The sequence below is a fragment of the Oryctolagus cuniculus genome, chromosome 4, assembly GCF_964237555.1.
Source record: "Oryctolagus cuniculus chromosome 4, mOryCun1.1, whole genome shotgun sequence".
In the NCBI taxonomy this organism is placed as follows: domain Eukaryota; kingdom Metazoa; phylum Chordata; class Mammalia; order Lagomorpha; family Leporidae; genus Oryctolagus; species Oryctolagus cuniculus.
Genome location: NC_091435.1, coordinates 106,279,808 through 106,296,178, shown reverse-complemented (window position 1 = coordinate 106,296,178; position 16,371 = coordinate 106,279,808). Strand labels below are relative to the sequence as shown.

At 38.4% G+C, this 16,371-nt stretch overlaps 1 protein-coding gene and 1 pseudogene across 10 annotated transcripts in view; one reads left to right on the top strand and one right to left on the bottom strand.

Moving 5' to 3' along the window:
- The window catches only part of NLGN1 (neuroligin 1), a 926,201-nt gene that overhangs the window by 400,215 nt on the left and 509,615 nt on the right, over positions 1-16,371 (top strand). The window lies entirely within an intron of this gene.
- Positions 11,382-12,044, bottom strand: LOC138849337 (peptidyl-prolyl cis-trans isomerase FKBP1A pseudogene; annotated as a pseudogene).

Below are 16,371 nucleotides of genomic sequence, written 5' to 3'. Positions count from 1 at the left end.
ATGGAAAAGAGTAGAAGTTTGGAAAATATGCAGCAGACTTTTATTAGGCAATGGTTTTAGGAAACAGAAGTGAATTCTTTCATCTGTGCCAATGTTTCCATCTTATTACAGATGGCTCTTGCTGGCGAAGATAAGAGCAGAGACAAGCCAATAAATTTGCCATCTATTCCTAAAGAATATATGAATAGTAAAACATATTGCTCTTAAAAATGATTTTTTGCCATAAGTCTCTATTAATATGTGTCCTTTTGTTTATATCTTTTAGGGATATAGGCAAAGACTATATTTAACTTCTAGACTTTTTTTTTTAATTTTTATTTTTATTTTTTGATAGGCAGAGTGGACAGTGAGAGAGAGAGACAGAGAGAGAAAGGTCTTCCCTTGCTGTTGGTTCACCCTCCAATGGCCGCCGCTGCAGCCGGCGCACCGCGCTGATCCGATGGCAGGAGCCAGGATCCAGGTGCTTTTTCCTGGTCTCCCATGGGGTGCAGGGCCCAAGCACCTGGGCCATCCTCCACTGCACTCCCTGGCCATAGCAGAGAGCTGGCCTGGAAGAGGGGCAACCGGGACAGAATCCGGCGCCCCGACCGGGACTAGAACCCGGTGTGCCGGCGCCGCAAGGTGGAGGATTAGCCTATTGAGCCACGGCACCGGCTCATCTTCTAGACTTTTTTATGGAAAAAAATGTGTCCATGATATTGAATGCTTTTTGTTTCTCAGTCTTTTCTTTCTTAACAATAATGTTCCAGACACAAATGGCAAAAATCATTTTAACTGGAAGTTTCTGTTTTTTCAACAAGTAACTTAAATACCAGAAATTCATGTTTTTCAAATAAAGTAGTAAATTAGAACTTCAGATAATATATTACAAAGAATAATAAGAGTAATTAATTGAGATGCACAAAGATTGTGTTATAGGGGCTTGTGATAGAAGGCTGAAGTAGAGGTGCAGCCAGTTAAGCAGCTACCTGTGATGCTGGCATCCAATATGAGTGCCAGTTTGAGTCCTGGTTGTTCCACTTCAGATCCAGTTTCCTGCTAATGCACCTGGGCAAACAGTAAAAGATGGCTCAAGTACCTGAGACTCTGCCACCCACAGGGGAGACCTGGGTGGAGTTCCAGGCTCCTGACTTTGGCCTGGCCTGGCCCCAGATTTTGTGACCATTTGGGGGAGTGAACAGAAGATCAATCTCTCTCCTTCTCCTACCATCCCTAAAACTCTGCCTTTCAAAAAATGGATCTCTATAAAACAACATTGTAATATAATTTGGCTAATGTTTCTAATTTTTTTTAAGATTTATTTATTTTATTTGAAAGTTGGAGTTTCACAGAAAGAGATAAGGAGAGGCAGATAGGAAGAGAGGTCTTCCATTTGCTGGTTCACTCCCCAATTGCCGCAATGTCCAGAGCTGAGCCGATCAGAAGCAAGGAGCCAGGAGCTCCTTCAAGGTCTCTCACATGGGTGCAGGGACCCAAGGGCTTGGGCCATCTTCCACTGCTTTCCCAGGCCACAGCAGAGGACTGGATTGGAAATGGAGCAGCAGTGACTCGAACTGGCGCCCATATGGGATGTCAGCACTGCAGGCAGCGGTTTTACCTGCTATGCCACAGTGCTGGCCCCGGATAATGTTTAACAATTGTAAAATTTGTATTTTGGAGTTAAAGTAGATACAAAATTATGAAATTTAATTTGCATATATCCCTGGCACAATAAACAAGATGAGTAGGAGAATGTCACATTGAATTCTTTAGTCACTAAAAGAACCAAATACATTGATGAATAAAATATTCCTTAATTAAGATGTATTGTACTTGTTATAAAAATCAGAAAATAATTGGATTGTAACTGCGATTTTGATAAGTTGGATAACTAAGATTTTATTTTCTGATTAATTTACTATTAGCTAAAATTGAACAATTTCTACAAAATAATACTTAATTTTTCTATGTTAGTATGCTGTATTGAACAAATTGCATTTTTTGTTTTATTGCTTCTTTTCTCTTATTAGAATTCTTAAATGCCTTAACACAAATATTTTGAATTATAATTATAATCCTATGACATGGTACCTACAAATACATAGGTAGAAGGGGTTTGGCTGAATTTTTGAAAGGTACCTGAGTTTAGGTGAGGGTTCTCTTTTATCTCAAGTCAGTTCTTGTGACAACCATTACTCTCCCATTTATTTAACAAACCCTCATTGAGGTCTACAAGAATCAACCCCTGGGCAGCAACTTCAGGTTTAAACTTAATTTTGGCATGGTCTCTCTCTCTGTAGAATTTTCAAAATCTATCAGAAAAAAACAGACAAACATGAAACTAAATGAAAGCAGTGTGACAGGGACCACATATGTGGTTTCAAGTAACTACTATGGCATATAATATAAATCTGGATATCAGCTCTCTGCTATGGCCTGGTATACTAGTAGAAGATGGCCCATGTCCTTGGGCCCCTGCACCCACATGGGAGACCCAGAAGAAGCTCCTGGCTTCAGATCGGCACATCTCCAGCTTTTGCAGCCAATTGGAGTGTGAACCAGCAGATGGAAGACCTCTCTCTCTCACTCTCTCTGCCTCTCCTCTCTCTGTGTAACTCTGACTTTCAAATAAATAAATAAATCTTTAAAAAATATATAAATCAAGATATTACAAAAGTGAGAAAATAAAACTCATTGTGTTTTAGTTAACTGGATTTTGAGATTTTGCAAATCTGACAGGTCCCATGCACCCATGCACTGAGTAACAGTCCTTAAAGATGTGTAACAGGCCGGCGCCGCGGCTCACTAGGCTAATCCTCCGCCTTGCGGCGCCGGCACACCAGTTCTAGTCCTGGTTGGGGCGCCGGATTCTGTCCCGGTTGCCCCTCTTCCAGGCCAGCTCTCTGCTGTGGCCAGGGAGTGCAGTGGAGGATGGCCCAGGTGCTTGGGCCCTGCACCCCATGGGAGACCAGGAAAAGCACCTGGATCCTGGCTCCTGCCATCGGATCAGCGCGGTGCGCCGGCCGCAGCGCGCCAGCCGCGGCGGCCATTGGAGGGTGAACCAACGGCAAAGGAAGACCTTTCTCTCTGTCTCTCTCTCTTACTGTCCACTCTGCTTGTCAAAAAAATAAAAAATAAAAAAATAAAAATAAAAAAGATGTGTAACAGAATATGATGTAACATAATGGAAAATATGGCTTAACTAGTTCCCACAATCAGCTACTATGTTAACAAGATTTTATGAAATTTTCTTAAATTGAATCTTCATTTTAATACTTTTTTCCCATTTTTTTTCAATGCTGTTATTTCTGTTTTACCAAAAAGTGCAATCCATTTACCTACAAGGTATGTGAGTCAGGGAATTAAACTACGTGAGTAGAATTTTTAAGTTGCATGCATAAAAATCTACACAGTTTCTAGACAGCTGTCCATGGAATATGTAATTTGCTCTTTGAAAAGTCCATATTTAAACTTAATTCTGACACTTTGTCCTTAGTTTATGCTGCAGTGCTTCTCTCTTCCTGCATAATAATGTGAGTTAAAGATTGTAGTAATCTACATTTGTTACTGCTGTCATTGGGTTCACGTGTTTAATGATTCAGACATGTTTCTCCCTGTATGATACATAAACATATGCGGGTATGTGTGTTTGCATGTTCAGTGAGCTGAATAGTGGTTTAAAATGTCACCATCCTGCCAAAACTGTGAATCTCAAATGAAACTCTGTATTTTACCAGCTGAACTAATTGCAATGACAAGTACAAATAACTGGAATAGCTTAAGTTTCAGAGAATGGTTCATGAAAGGCACACATTTTCAGTTTGTCCATCTTTATTTTCAACAGACATGCATACTGGCAATCAAGACAGTGTCCTGCTAAACCAATTAGAATATTATTCTTAGTGGTCACTTTATTGATGAGGTAAAATTCGAATACATTTACCCAAGTGGAGTCAAAATTAATTGAAACAATTAAATGGCTATTTCAAAAGTCATAGAGCAAGAAGTAATCTATGAAGATGACTACTAAAGATCTGGCCAAAGTAGTGACTTGATTGGTATCATGTTTCACAGCATATATTTTAAGTAAAAATAGTACATTTTTGTGGTTTTGAAAATGTAAACATTGAAGAAAATTAAGTAAAAATGTAAAAAGCCAACCCATTTCCCCATATCATTACAAAATGCATGAAAATTAAATTTATCATAAGTTTATTTGGTGCAAAAAATGTGAATTCCTTGCATATAAGGGCTTCTTTAAGAATTCATGAAAAGGGCATGTTATGGCAAAACTCTGCAAGGATTTCAAAAATACTTACAGTAAAATAAACTTTTCATTCTGCTTTTCCACACAACTTAAATCCTTTCATATTGTAATCACTGTTTACAGAATATGATTTATAGTATTTTGTTGGCTATCTTTCCAGGAAATGTCTGTGTATTTAAACATGGTTTGAGTGTTCCTTTTTTCCGTACAACTAGAATGGGACATTTCATATTGTTATGCAATTTTCCTCTTTTTCTTAATCGTGTCCTAGCTTTTCATATCAGAACTAAATGTTTAATTACTTCATATTAACAAATGCAAAAAATGAAGTGGTTCACCTTTATGGATGAACTTTGTTAAATATTTTAGTTGTTACTTTGGCTTTATCATACTCAGTTGTTGCTTGATCTAAGAATATTTTGTTATCAAAGTCAGTTATTGATATTTGAATCTGAGGCGAGGTTAGGTTGATCTCCATGGAAAGTATTGAATTAGGACGAGGTCACTGGAGTTGCCAGCAGTAAACACTTATCTGACTTTGGACAAGAGGATCAATTCTCCCTGCCTCAGTGATCATAGGATAAATAAATTTACATAACAGACACATTAACCCTTTGCAAATAAGGTGATTGGGAGAATACAGAGAAGCAATATGTATTGAAATATTTTGAAAAATAAGAGAAACCTTTAAAATTTTGTTTATTTGAAATGCAGAGAGAGAGAGAATATATATCTTCTATTCACCGTTTCATTCACAAATGACTGCAAAAGCCAGGTATTCCATCCTCATTTCTGACATGGGTGTCAGGGAACCAAGTATTTGGGCTCTAATCCGCTGCTGGTGTGTTAGCAGGAAGCTGTTTCAGAGGCAGAGCAGGTGGACTCAGATCAGCATTCCAATATGGAAAGCTGGCATGACTTCACCCACTGCTGTGTAACACTGAACCCAAGATGAATTCTTTTTTAAATGTAGTCTCTTAGAGTCCAAATATTAGCTCAAACATAGACCAATTTATATACTTCAATCATGGAAAAAGAACTTAACAGATATTTTATCTATTAGGTTTTACTAGATCTGAAATTTAAGGGAAGGTTAAGTTTCCACTGGGCAACAGGCAAGACAGAGCAGATGAATTGGTCTCTCCTTGTTGTTACAGTTACGGGTAGTATACCTGGCCTGTGGGTCCCACCAAAGCAATCTTACTGAGAGGGAGGCTTTGAAAGCCATCAGTTATCTTTGTCTCATAGACATTATGGACAAGGAAGAATGAGGTCAATCAGGCGTGGAATCTAATTTTGTTGCTGTGGGGCAATTGAGGGAGCTAACTAGGAAAAGGCACATACAACACCTGTTTCCTGTAAATAAATACATGAGCAAATTAATTTGAATGTGATGACAATAATGGGTAATGGAATTATAGTAAAAAAAAGTCATGATATTTTTACTGTAAAACTTTGAAAACCTGAGCACGTGCACATGTGTGTTTTGTAAAATGATAACTTTGGTAAACTGCAAAGTTTTAAGCACTGCATATTTCTTAAAAGTTCATTTCCTCCAAAACAGCTCTTATTTTATGAACATTTGTATTTTGTGGACTTTTGCTTCTGGGAGTAAATAGTAAAACAACTGCAGGTATTTTATCTACTCACTCCATGCCTCTGGCAGCTCCTGAGAAAAAAAGAAAGGGAGCAGGTGTGACCAGGCGGCTTTTTATTGTGTGTTCAAAGCTTTTCTTAATACTGCTCTTAACCACCCAGGAACTAAACTGGCATGGGGAATTTTCAAACCATGGATTTATATGTTGTTACTATGCTTTATTTCCCCCCTTTGATTTAAGTATTCATAGCTAATTAATTTTTTTAAAACATCTGAAGACACTATGCAGCTATAAATAAAGGATGGAATTTTACATATACTGATTTTAAAAAAAAAACTCCTAGATATAGTATTAAGAAAAGCAAGGTGAAAACAGTAAATATAGAATGCTTTTGATAAAAAAGCAGGAATAAAATATACATGTTATCTATAATTGCTCACGTCTACATGAATAATTTTCTTCATTTTGCATGGAGAACATGGAAAGGATACACAGAAAAATAAAGAAAAATTACTCACAGAGTGCAGGATAAAAGGCGGAAACAAGGGAGCTGAGGATGGATGAGAAACAAGCGTGTATTTTTTTCATACAACTTGATTTTTATTGTTGTGGTTTTTCAACTTTGTGAATGAATTACATATTTGAAACATTGTTTCATTTAAACAAAATGTTTTAAATCCTGTAGCACAGACAGAAAGATGCAATAGAAACAAAATAGGCTATAAACTTGAAGGATGTGGGATTTTTTTATAGCATATTTGCCACTGTTGCCTGTAAATTGGAACAAGTCACCGATACTCTCCACTGAGACTCTCAGTCTCCCGGGTCCGGTGTATTCACCCGCTCCAGATGAGGAGGTTGCAGATTTTCTCATGCCCTAGATGTCATTTGGAGCTATGTTTTGATTGATCGAAGATGGAACACGATCTAAAGTTATTGGATTAATGTCATAAGCCACTGGAAGCATGGAAATACAAAACATTGTATAACATTTCTGTATAGTAATCTGTTTTATCATGTTCTCCTAGGTGTACTTTTAAAGTTAGGAATATTGCATGAAATAATCTCTCTCAAAACATATAGTTATATAGAAAGTTTTCTTTTTCTTTTTTTTTTAACTTTTATTTAATGAATATAAATTTCCAAAGTACGACTTATGGATTACAATGGCTTCCCCCCCAATATCGTCTCTCCCACCTGCATCCCTCCCCTTTCCCACTCCCTCTCCCCTTCCATTCACATGAGGATTCATTTTCGATTCTCTTTATATACAGAAGATCAGTTTAGCATACATTAAGTAAAGATTTCAACAGTTTGCTCCCACACAAACATAAAGTGAAAAATAATAGATGATTTTTTAAATGATGATGAAATCAGATCAGACCTATTGTCATGTTTAATCCCAGCGAGAGTCAAGTTGGGAATTGATAATTTCTTCTTTTTTTTTTTTTCTTTTTAACAGAAGATCAGTTTAGTATACATTAAGTAAAGATTTCAACAGTTTGCACCCCCATAGAAACACAAAGCAAAATATACTGTTTGAGTACTCATTATAGCATTAAGCCTCAGTGTACAGCACATTAAGGACAGAGATCCTACATGAGGAGTAAGTGCACAGTGACTCCTGTTGTTGACTTTACAAATTGACACTCCTGTTTATGGCATCAGTAATCTCCCTATGCACCAGTCATGAGTTTCCAAGGCTATGGAAGCCTTTTGAGTTCACCGACTCTTATCTTATTTAGACAAGGTCATATTCAAAGTGGAGGTTCTCTCCTCCCTTCAGAGAAAGGTACCTCCTTCTTTGAAGACCTGTTCTTTCCACTGGGATCTCACTCACAGAGATCTTTCATTTAGGGTTTGTTTTTTTTTTTTTTTTTTTTTTTTTTTTTTTTTTTTTTTTTTTTTTTTTGCCAGAGTGTCTAGGCTTTCCATGCCTGAAATACTCTCATGGGCTTTTCAGCCAGATCCACATGCCTTTAGGGCTGATTCTGAGGCCAGAGTGCTATTTAGGACATGCACCATTCTATGAGTCTGCTGAGTATCTCGCTTCCCATGTTGGATCACTCTCCCCTTTATTTATTCTATCAGTTAGTATTAGCAGGTACTAGACTAGTTTATGTGCTTCCTTTGACTCTTAGTCCTTTCATTATGATCAATTGTGAACTGAAATTGATCACTTGGACTGGTGAGATGGCATTGGTACATGCCACCTTGATGGGATTAAATTGGAGTCCCCTGGTATGTTTCTAACTCTACTATTTGGGGCAAGTCAGCTTGAGCATGTCCCAAATTGTACATCTCTTCCCTCTCTTATTCCTACTCTTATGTTTAACAGGGATCACATTTCAGTTAAATTTCAACACTTAAGAATAACTGTGTATTAATTACAGAGTTAAACCAGTCATATTAAGTAGAACAGACAAAAAAACTACTAAGAGGGATAATGTATTAAGTTGTTCATTAACAGTCAGGGCTATGCTGATCAAGTAAGTCACCATTTCCCATAGTGTCCATTTCACTTCAACAGGTTTCCTTTTTGGTGTTCAGTCAGTTGTCACCGATCAGGGAGAACATATGGTATTTGTCCCTTTGGGACTGGCTTATTTCACTCAGCATGATGTGTTCCAGATTCCTCCATTTTGGTGCAAATGACTGGATTTTGTTGTTTCTTACTGCGGTATAGTATTCTAAAGAGTACATTTCCCATAATTTCTTTATCCAGTCTTAAAATTTATTTGATAAAAGATTTCTTTTAAGATTGTGGAAGTCCCTCTATTTTTTTTTCAACTTTTATTTAATAAATATAAATTTTCAAAATACAACTTTTGGATTATAGCGTCTTTTCCCCCCATAACTTCCCTCTTACCACAACCATCCCATCTCCCACTCCCTCTCCCACCCTATTCTTCATCAAGATTCATTTTCAATTATCTTTATATACTGAAGATCAGCTTAGTATATACTAAGTAAAGATTTCAACTGTTTGCACCCACACAGATACACAAAGTATAAAGTACTATTTGAGTAGTAGTTTTACCATTAATTTGCATAGTACAACACATTAAGGACAGAGATCCTACATGGGGAGTAGGTGCACAGTGACTCCCATTGTTGATTTAACAATTGACACTCTTACTTATGATGTCAGTAATCACCCGAGGCTCTTGCCATGAGCTGCCAAAGCTATGGAAGCCTCTTGAGTTCACAAACTTCAACCTTATTCAGACAATGTCATAGTCAAAGTGGTAGTTCTCTCCTCCATTTAGAGAAAGGTACCTCCTTCTTTGATGGCCCGTTCTTTCTGCTGGCATCTCACTCACAGAGATCTTTCATTTAGGTCATTTTTAAAATTTTTTTTTGCCAGAGTGTCTTGGCTTTCCATGCCTGAAATGCTCCCATGGGCTTTTTAGCCAGATCTGAATGCCTTAAGGGCTGATTCTGAGGCCAGAGTGCTGTTTAGGACATCTGCCATTCTATAAGTCTGCTGTGTATCCCACTTCCCATGTTGGATTGTTCTTTTCTTTTTAATTCTATCAGTTTGTATTAGCAGACACTAGTTTTGTTTATGTGATCCCTTTGACTTTTAATCCTATCGTTATGATCAATTATGTACTGAAACTGATCACTTTGACTAGTAAGATGGCATTGGTATGTGCCAACTTGATGGGATTGAATTGGAGTCCCCTGGCATGTTTCTAGCTCTACCATTAGGGATAAGTCCGAGTGAGCATGTGCCAAACTGTACATATCTTCCCTCTCTTATTCCCACTCATATATTTAACAGGGATTGAAAGTTTCCATAAAATAATTCATATTTTTAACACAGTGTTAGCAAAGAAAAATGTATTAGGCCGGCGCCGCAGCTCACTAGGCTAATCCTCCGCCTAGCGGCGCCGGCACACCGGGTTCTAGTCCCGGTCGGGGCGCCGGATTCTGTCCCGGTTACCCCTCTTCCAGGCCAGCTCTCTGCTGTGGCCAGGGAGTGCAGTGGAGGATGGCCCAGGTGCTTGGGCCCTGCACCCCATGGGAGACCAGGAAAAGCACCTGGCTCCTGGCTCCTGCCATCGGATCAGCGCGGTGCGCTGGCCGCAGCGCGCCAACCGCGGCGGCCATTGGAGGGTGAACCAACGGCAAAGGAAGACCTTTCTCTCTGTCTCTCTCTCACTGTCCACTCTGCCTGTCAAAAAAAAAAAAAAAGAAAAATGTATTGATAAAGGTAATAAGATGACTAGAACATTGATGATGTGCGGATAATGTACTAGGAAGTTTACATCTATAATTGTCATACCAATTCTTTTTTTTTTTTTTTTTTGAGAAAAGCCAGCATAAAGCACTTTATTTCAATAATAAAACTCGAAACTCATGTGGTACTGGAGCGAAGTGGGGGCAGCAACAGTTTCTCTCACCAAATCACTACACAGGAGAGCAGAGGGGTCTGAAGGGGGTGGGAGGCAGAGCCGGGAAACCCGAGATCAGCGGAGACAGCCAAGCATCAAACACCAGGAGATGCTGAAGCTGCGATGACCAGCATCACTTTCAAGAGAACACTCAAGGATGTGTCGTGATGGCCGGGCTTTCGCTGGGTGATGGTCTACAAACAGCACCTTCAATTTAAACTTTCAATTAAAAGTTTCTTAAAATTTAGGAAGTGTTGGGAGTCTTGGATAGTTAGGAGATTATAAAAGTTCTGAAAATCCGGCCGGCGCCGCGGCTCACTAGGCTAATCCTCTGCCTAGCGGCGCCGGCACACCGGGTTCTAGTCCCGGTCGGGGCGCCGGATTCTGTCCCGGTTGCCCCTCTTCCAGGCCAGCTCTCTGCTGTGGCCAGGGAGTGCAGTGGAGGATGGCCCAGGTGCTTGGGCCCTGCACCCCATGGGAGACCAGGAAAAGCACCTGGATCCTGGCTCCTGCCATCGGATCAGCACGGTGCGCCGGCCGCGGCGGCCATTGGAGGGTGAACCAACGGCAAAGGAAGACCTTTCTCTCTGTCTCTCTGTCTCACTGTCCACTCTGCCTGTCAAAAAAAAAAAAAAAAAAGTTCTGAAAATCCACTAGAAAAACCACAGGATGGAGGGGAAAAGAAAAAGCCAGGTCACAAAGAAGGCTTCAGTGGTCCCTGCTGGCCCAGGGACAGGTACCTGTAGTGTCCAGCGTTGCAGGGAAGTGATCTAGTTTCAGAGGCAGAGGGTTCCGGGAAGGCTGGGCTGGGGCTGTGGAGGCAAAGGCTCTCCCGTCCCCACTTCAGTCTGGGCAGGGCTGTTACTCTACCCCGAGGACCTCTCAGCCCTCAGCAGCATCTCACTTCTGCTGTGGCTTTGCAGTGCAGCAGCAAGACTGTTTAATACATAATAGACACAAATCTCATCCAAAAAATAAAAATAAAATAAAGATTCTTGCAAACCCTTTTCCCCAACACCAATTCCTGTTCTAAAGTGAACCCATCACTTGTGCTGTTAACACCTGACCACATCTTCACTGGAAACCTAGACCCAAGATGGAAACTGAATCTTCACCCCAAAACGAGAACAGAATAAATCGAGTCACTTGAGGTTTATGGCGTTTGGTTTAGGTGATCACACATACAAGGGGAAGGGGAAGAGGAGTAGGGGTGTGAGAAGCAAAGCTGAGTGACAGAACACATTCAGTCGGGCAGATGTTTGTGCAGAGGGCGTTGTGGAACTGCAGGAAAAGCTCCGGATGGATTCATGTGCACGTGTCTGGAGCACCAGACCCTCCATGGCAGATCCAAGAACAGGGAGCTAAGAGAGGAGGCCATTCCTGTCATTCCAGTTTTAGAAGCTCCACATCGAAGACGAGAGTGGCATGTGGTGGGATGATGCCCGGGTGCCCAGTGGCACCATAGGCATAGTCTGGGGAGATGGTCAGTTTGGCTGTCTGACCCACACTCATCTGGGCAACCCCTTCTTCCCAGCCTCGGATCACCTCCTGCTTGCCTAGCATAAACTTAAAGGGCTTGTTCCTGTCCCGGGAGGAATCGAATTTCTTTCCATCTTCAAGCATCCCGGTGTAGTGCACCACGCAGGTCTGGCCGCGCTTCGGGAAGGTGCGCCCGTCTCCGGGGGAGATGGTCTCCACCTGCACTCCCATGGTGGCAGCGGACGCTGGGCGGGCGGCGAGGCGGGCAGCGTGGACCGAGAGCAGACCTGGCAGCGGTTCCGCGGCTCTGCTCGGCCCTCCGCGCCAATTGTCATACCAATTCTAAAGATGCTTTTATCCCCATTATTGCTTGAGGAAATAAGGTTTAGGACCTTTTAGATCATGGCATAAATATTTTCAGAATAAAAGTTGAATGTCAAAGTGACTAGAAGTATGGTTGATGATGGTGGCTTCTCATATTCTGAAGTAAAACTAAGGGGGCTATGGAGAAAATAATTTTTATGGATTTTTGAGGGGGGTTATGGTGCTATTCCTAAGATTAACTTTGAATATTGACACACTCCTAAGTATTTTTAAGGAAAAGTAATAAAAAATAAAAAAAATAAAAAAAGTTGAATGTCCATGGAATATATTAGAATTGATAGGAAAGATTAATATTAGCATCTCTCCATGGAATACTGTAACTAAAACAATAAAGGACTTGGTAATTCCCTTAAGTATTTTCACTGACTGGATATACACACACATACACACACACATACACATACAACACACACCCAACAGACATTCAGAAGGCAGTGTACTCACTGAGACACAAAAAATACCCACATGCAGAGGCAGAGGGAGAGAAACCCAGAGGAACTTGCCATTATAGACTTTGATACAATGGAATGATTTGGAATGTATCAAAAGGAAATACAGATAGAATGGGACAAAGGCTGTCAGATATATTCAGAAACAGAAAAAAAAAAGGGAGACTCAAGGACATTTGGAAACATAATAAAAGAGACTCTCAAATGGAGTCACATACACATTTACAACAGATAGAAGAAGGAAAAACAAATCCTGCAGACATCTGCTCAGAGATACACATCAGAGTAAGGCAAGCAAATAAACAGCAGAGAGATATAATTAGGCAGAATCCCATACATTCAAACACATTTACACACAAAACAAAGTGAGTGATATGTACCTCTTTAAAGGAAGAATTAAACATGATTTACTAGTCAAAAAAAAATACACACAAGTTTTTGCACAAAGAAATAAAAACACAGTGAGATATGGCATTCACATACACAAAAATAGGCATACACTTTCTCCAAAAGGAGACATAGATGCCCATAGCCTGAAGACAAAACAAAAGGCTTTATTTCTTGCCATGGTGATAGTTCAAAAGCTGTCCTTTCTCTCAGCTTTCTGGAGGATGCCAAGAACCCTTTGTTTCTCAGGCCACAGATGGTACCACCACCCTTGTATCCTGGTTCTTGCATTTTTCTACTTCTGCTGTCTCATTATGTTCTAGGGAGCAAATTTCTCTCATTCTTTGATGCTTATTATTATCCATGAATATGTGCTGATAATTTTCACATCTTCCTTATATTACATTCCTTAATTTTCCTAAAAGTATGTTCTAAATTGCATCACATTAGATTCTTTGGTTTCTTTAAAAATTATGTTCCTGCTTCCTACCAAACTTTCACTGAAGTTTGATTATGCAAGATATTAAGATAGATTTTCTTGGTAATATTAAGACCCCAAATAACCTTAGAATATTGTCAATATTAAATAAGTTTTAAACCATTGTGGTGTGAAACATTTTGTGATAGAGGTTATTTCTTGACTAAATTTCTAAATATGGAAGCACAGGAAGAGAGCTACTATTATAATGTGTGTGTGTTTCTATATAGATGTATATGTCTATCTGTTACACATCATCCATTTACAGTATTCTTACAAACTAAAGCTTTATTTGGGAGTTGGCCATGCTACTTCTTCTGGACACTGTTTTCTGAAAGAGAAGATTTCAGTTGAATTGAGCTTGTAGTCATGCAAACATTTCAAGCTGATGTGTGTCATAGCTAAGAATGTACACAATGTAGTCAATTTTGCATATTTATATAGAGCTATAGCGCTTTTCATTTTGCTCCCCAGTAGAGTTAAAATAGGAAAGAGTCAAGATCCTAAAAATTGGAAAAGGGTCTGCATCCCAAGTTTTCATCGATGCACGATCCATAGATCTTGTTGATAGTTAAATTGCTGAATTCTATCCTGACCAATTTCAAAGGTACAGGGCTTAGCAATTGTCATTTTTAATAAGCTCCCTAGGTATTTCTTATGCATGTACATGTTGGAGAAGCACTGACTAGAGAACTAACATTTTATTGATTTTTGTGTGGGTATTAATTCTGAATGATATGTCACAATATGGAGTGAAATCAATGTGGGAAATTATTCTAGAAGTGAATTTTATCCATTGACATTTCTCTGAATACCCCTATGTACTCAGTTCTCATTCTGCCTTATTTATGTAATGCTGAATTGTTGTGACTTTTCTATGATGCTTTTATCTTATGAGATTTGTCATTGCCCTTCTGCTAAACAAAGAATTTCCAGAATAATTTTGCTGCTGGAGAAGCAAATTTATATTTCAACAAAATAGTGTTGAAAATTATTCATTCCTAATGAAAAGCTATCTTTAGGTGAATCACAGAAAAGTGAACTCCTGTGTCATGTATGTGTGTATATGCACATACATGTGTGAGTAAAAATATATACAGTATGCACAGTCATAAATCAAGCACCACTGTCATGTGTAAAATTGTGTGAGTAGATTCTGATCTAGTTATATTAAATACTGTTTCTTAATATGTGTCAGAATAGGTGACTAAGGAAATATATGTAGAAATTATAATTTAATAAATAGATATTAGGATAATTATCCCCTTATTAGATGTGTTTATTTATCCAAATAATTCACCACAGGGTGCTTGACATTGCAGCCTCTCTTAGTGTATTTAGAATTACAAGTATTGATTCATGTGCAAATTTTGGAAAAACATCTCTTGCCTGAAGTCTACTGCATATTTTTATTGCCTTAAATTTTGATGCAGCAGTCTCTTGCTTTCTATATTAAAATAAATATTCTATGATATTCATGACAAAGATGTTTATCTAAATGTATAATATTTCACAAAATCAAGTGTGATATCCATATATTTTTGAAAATTGATTTCATTGCAGAAATACTAAAGACTAAGTGGAAAAACATTTATATTGGTAAAGATACTTTTCTTCAAAGGCAATCATAACTGCTAGTAGCTAAATGTTAGTATTAAGAATGTTACCTTTGATAAACATTATTCTGTATTCTCACAAAAAGTAGCATGATTTTAGGCATTTTAAAAGCTTAAAAGGTAGAATGAAAGTGTGAGGAAAGAGAAATCAATAAAGCATGGAGCCTCTTATCCCATATTGATTCTTATAATCCAGCAACCATTAAATACTTGAGAGATAAGCCTCTTTTAAGATGGCATGCTTATATTTTGAAGATCAAATACCTTAATTTTGCTCATGGGTTTCCCAAACACAATTCATACAAAGGATAGAAGGTAAGCTTTCAGTGGCCATGTTCCCTAATATAGATATTTTTAAGTTGAGCACTGTGAGTAGGACCATCCTCAGGCCACTGGTTCTATAGTGCTGATGAACATACATTCCTTTTAAACGTTATAACAATCCATGAAAATAGAGTTAGAAACTCAGTGTTGGCAAGTAATGCTATTAGCAAAATATGTAAGCATTCAAATAATTTTAAAGAATAACTTTATCCGAAATGTCATTCTTACTTCTCTGCAAAAAATGATTGGCATTTTAACTGTATAAAGTATTAAAAATACTAGTTTATCCTCATCTGTCAGCTCTTTCCATAAAGAGTATTATTACAAAGGAAATAAAAATCACTATGACATTTTGCTTTTAAATGTTCTGTTTTTCTATATATTGCTGATGTTGTCAACTCAGATCTGACATTCTGCTTTCTCTTTTGTTAGTAATCTATTTTAAATTTATAGTGCCTAAATAGTAAGTAGTAACTGACAAAGACAATAATTTTATTAAATTTATTTGGAAACTTTGCTTTTTAAAAGATGCCACAAAAATCTTCACGCTATTGTCAGGTAAACTTTTTTTTTTAGTTTTTCATTTACTATGTTATAAAAGTTCTTAATATTGTATCCCTAATTTGTATCAGACTCTGTTCTAAAGGCTACACAGTTATGACTACTTTTAATATTACACCCAATCCTATGAAACTGGGATAAAGGCTCAGTCAGAGGCTAGGGTTAAGTAAGAAGTCAGAAGACTAACAGCAAATAGAGTGGTGGAGCTAGAATGCAGAATCAGGAATTCGGATTCCAGAACCTGTTTTCTTAATAGGCAGATAAGGAAGAAGAATGTTTTAATTAAAAAAAAAAAAAAAAAAAACCATGAAAAAGGTGTATGTGTACCTTTTTCTTTATGTTAATGCATATGTTCTTGTTCTGAATATATGATGCAGCCAGGCCTTGGTATCATCAGCATGTCCATTGTAATAGTTGTCCCCCTGCTATGTTAGGCTCAATGCCAATGG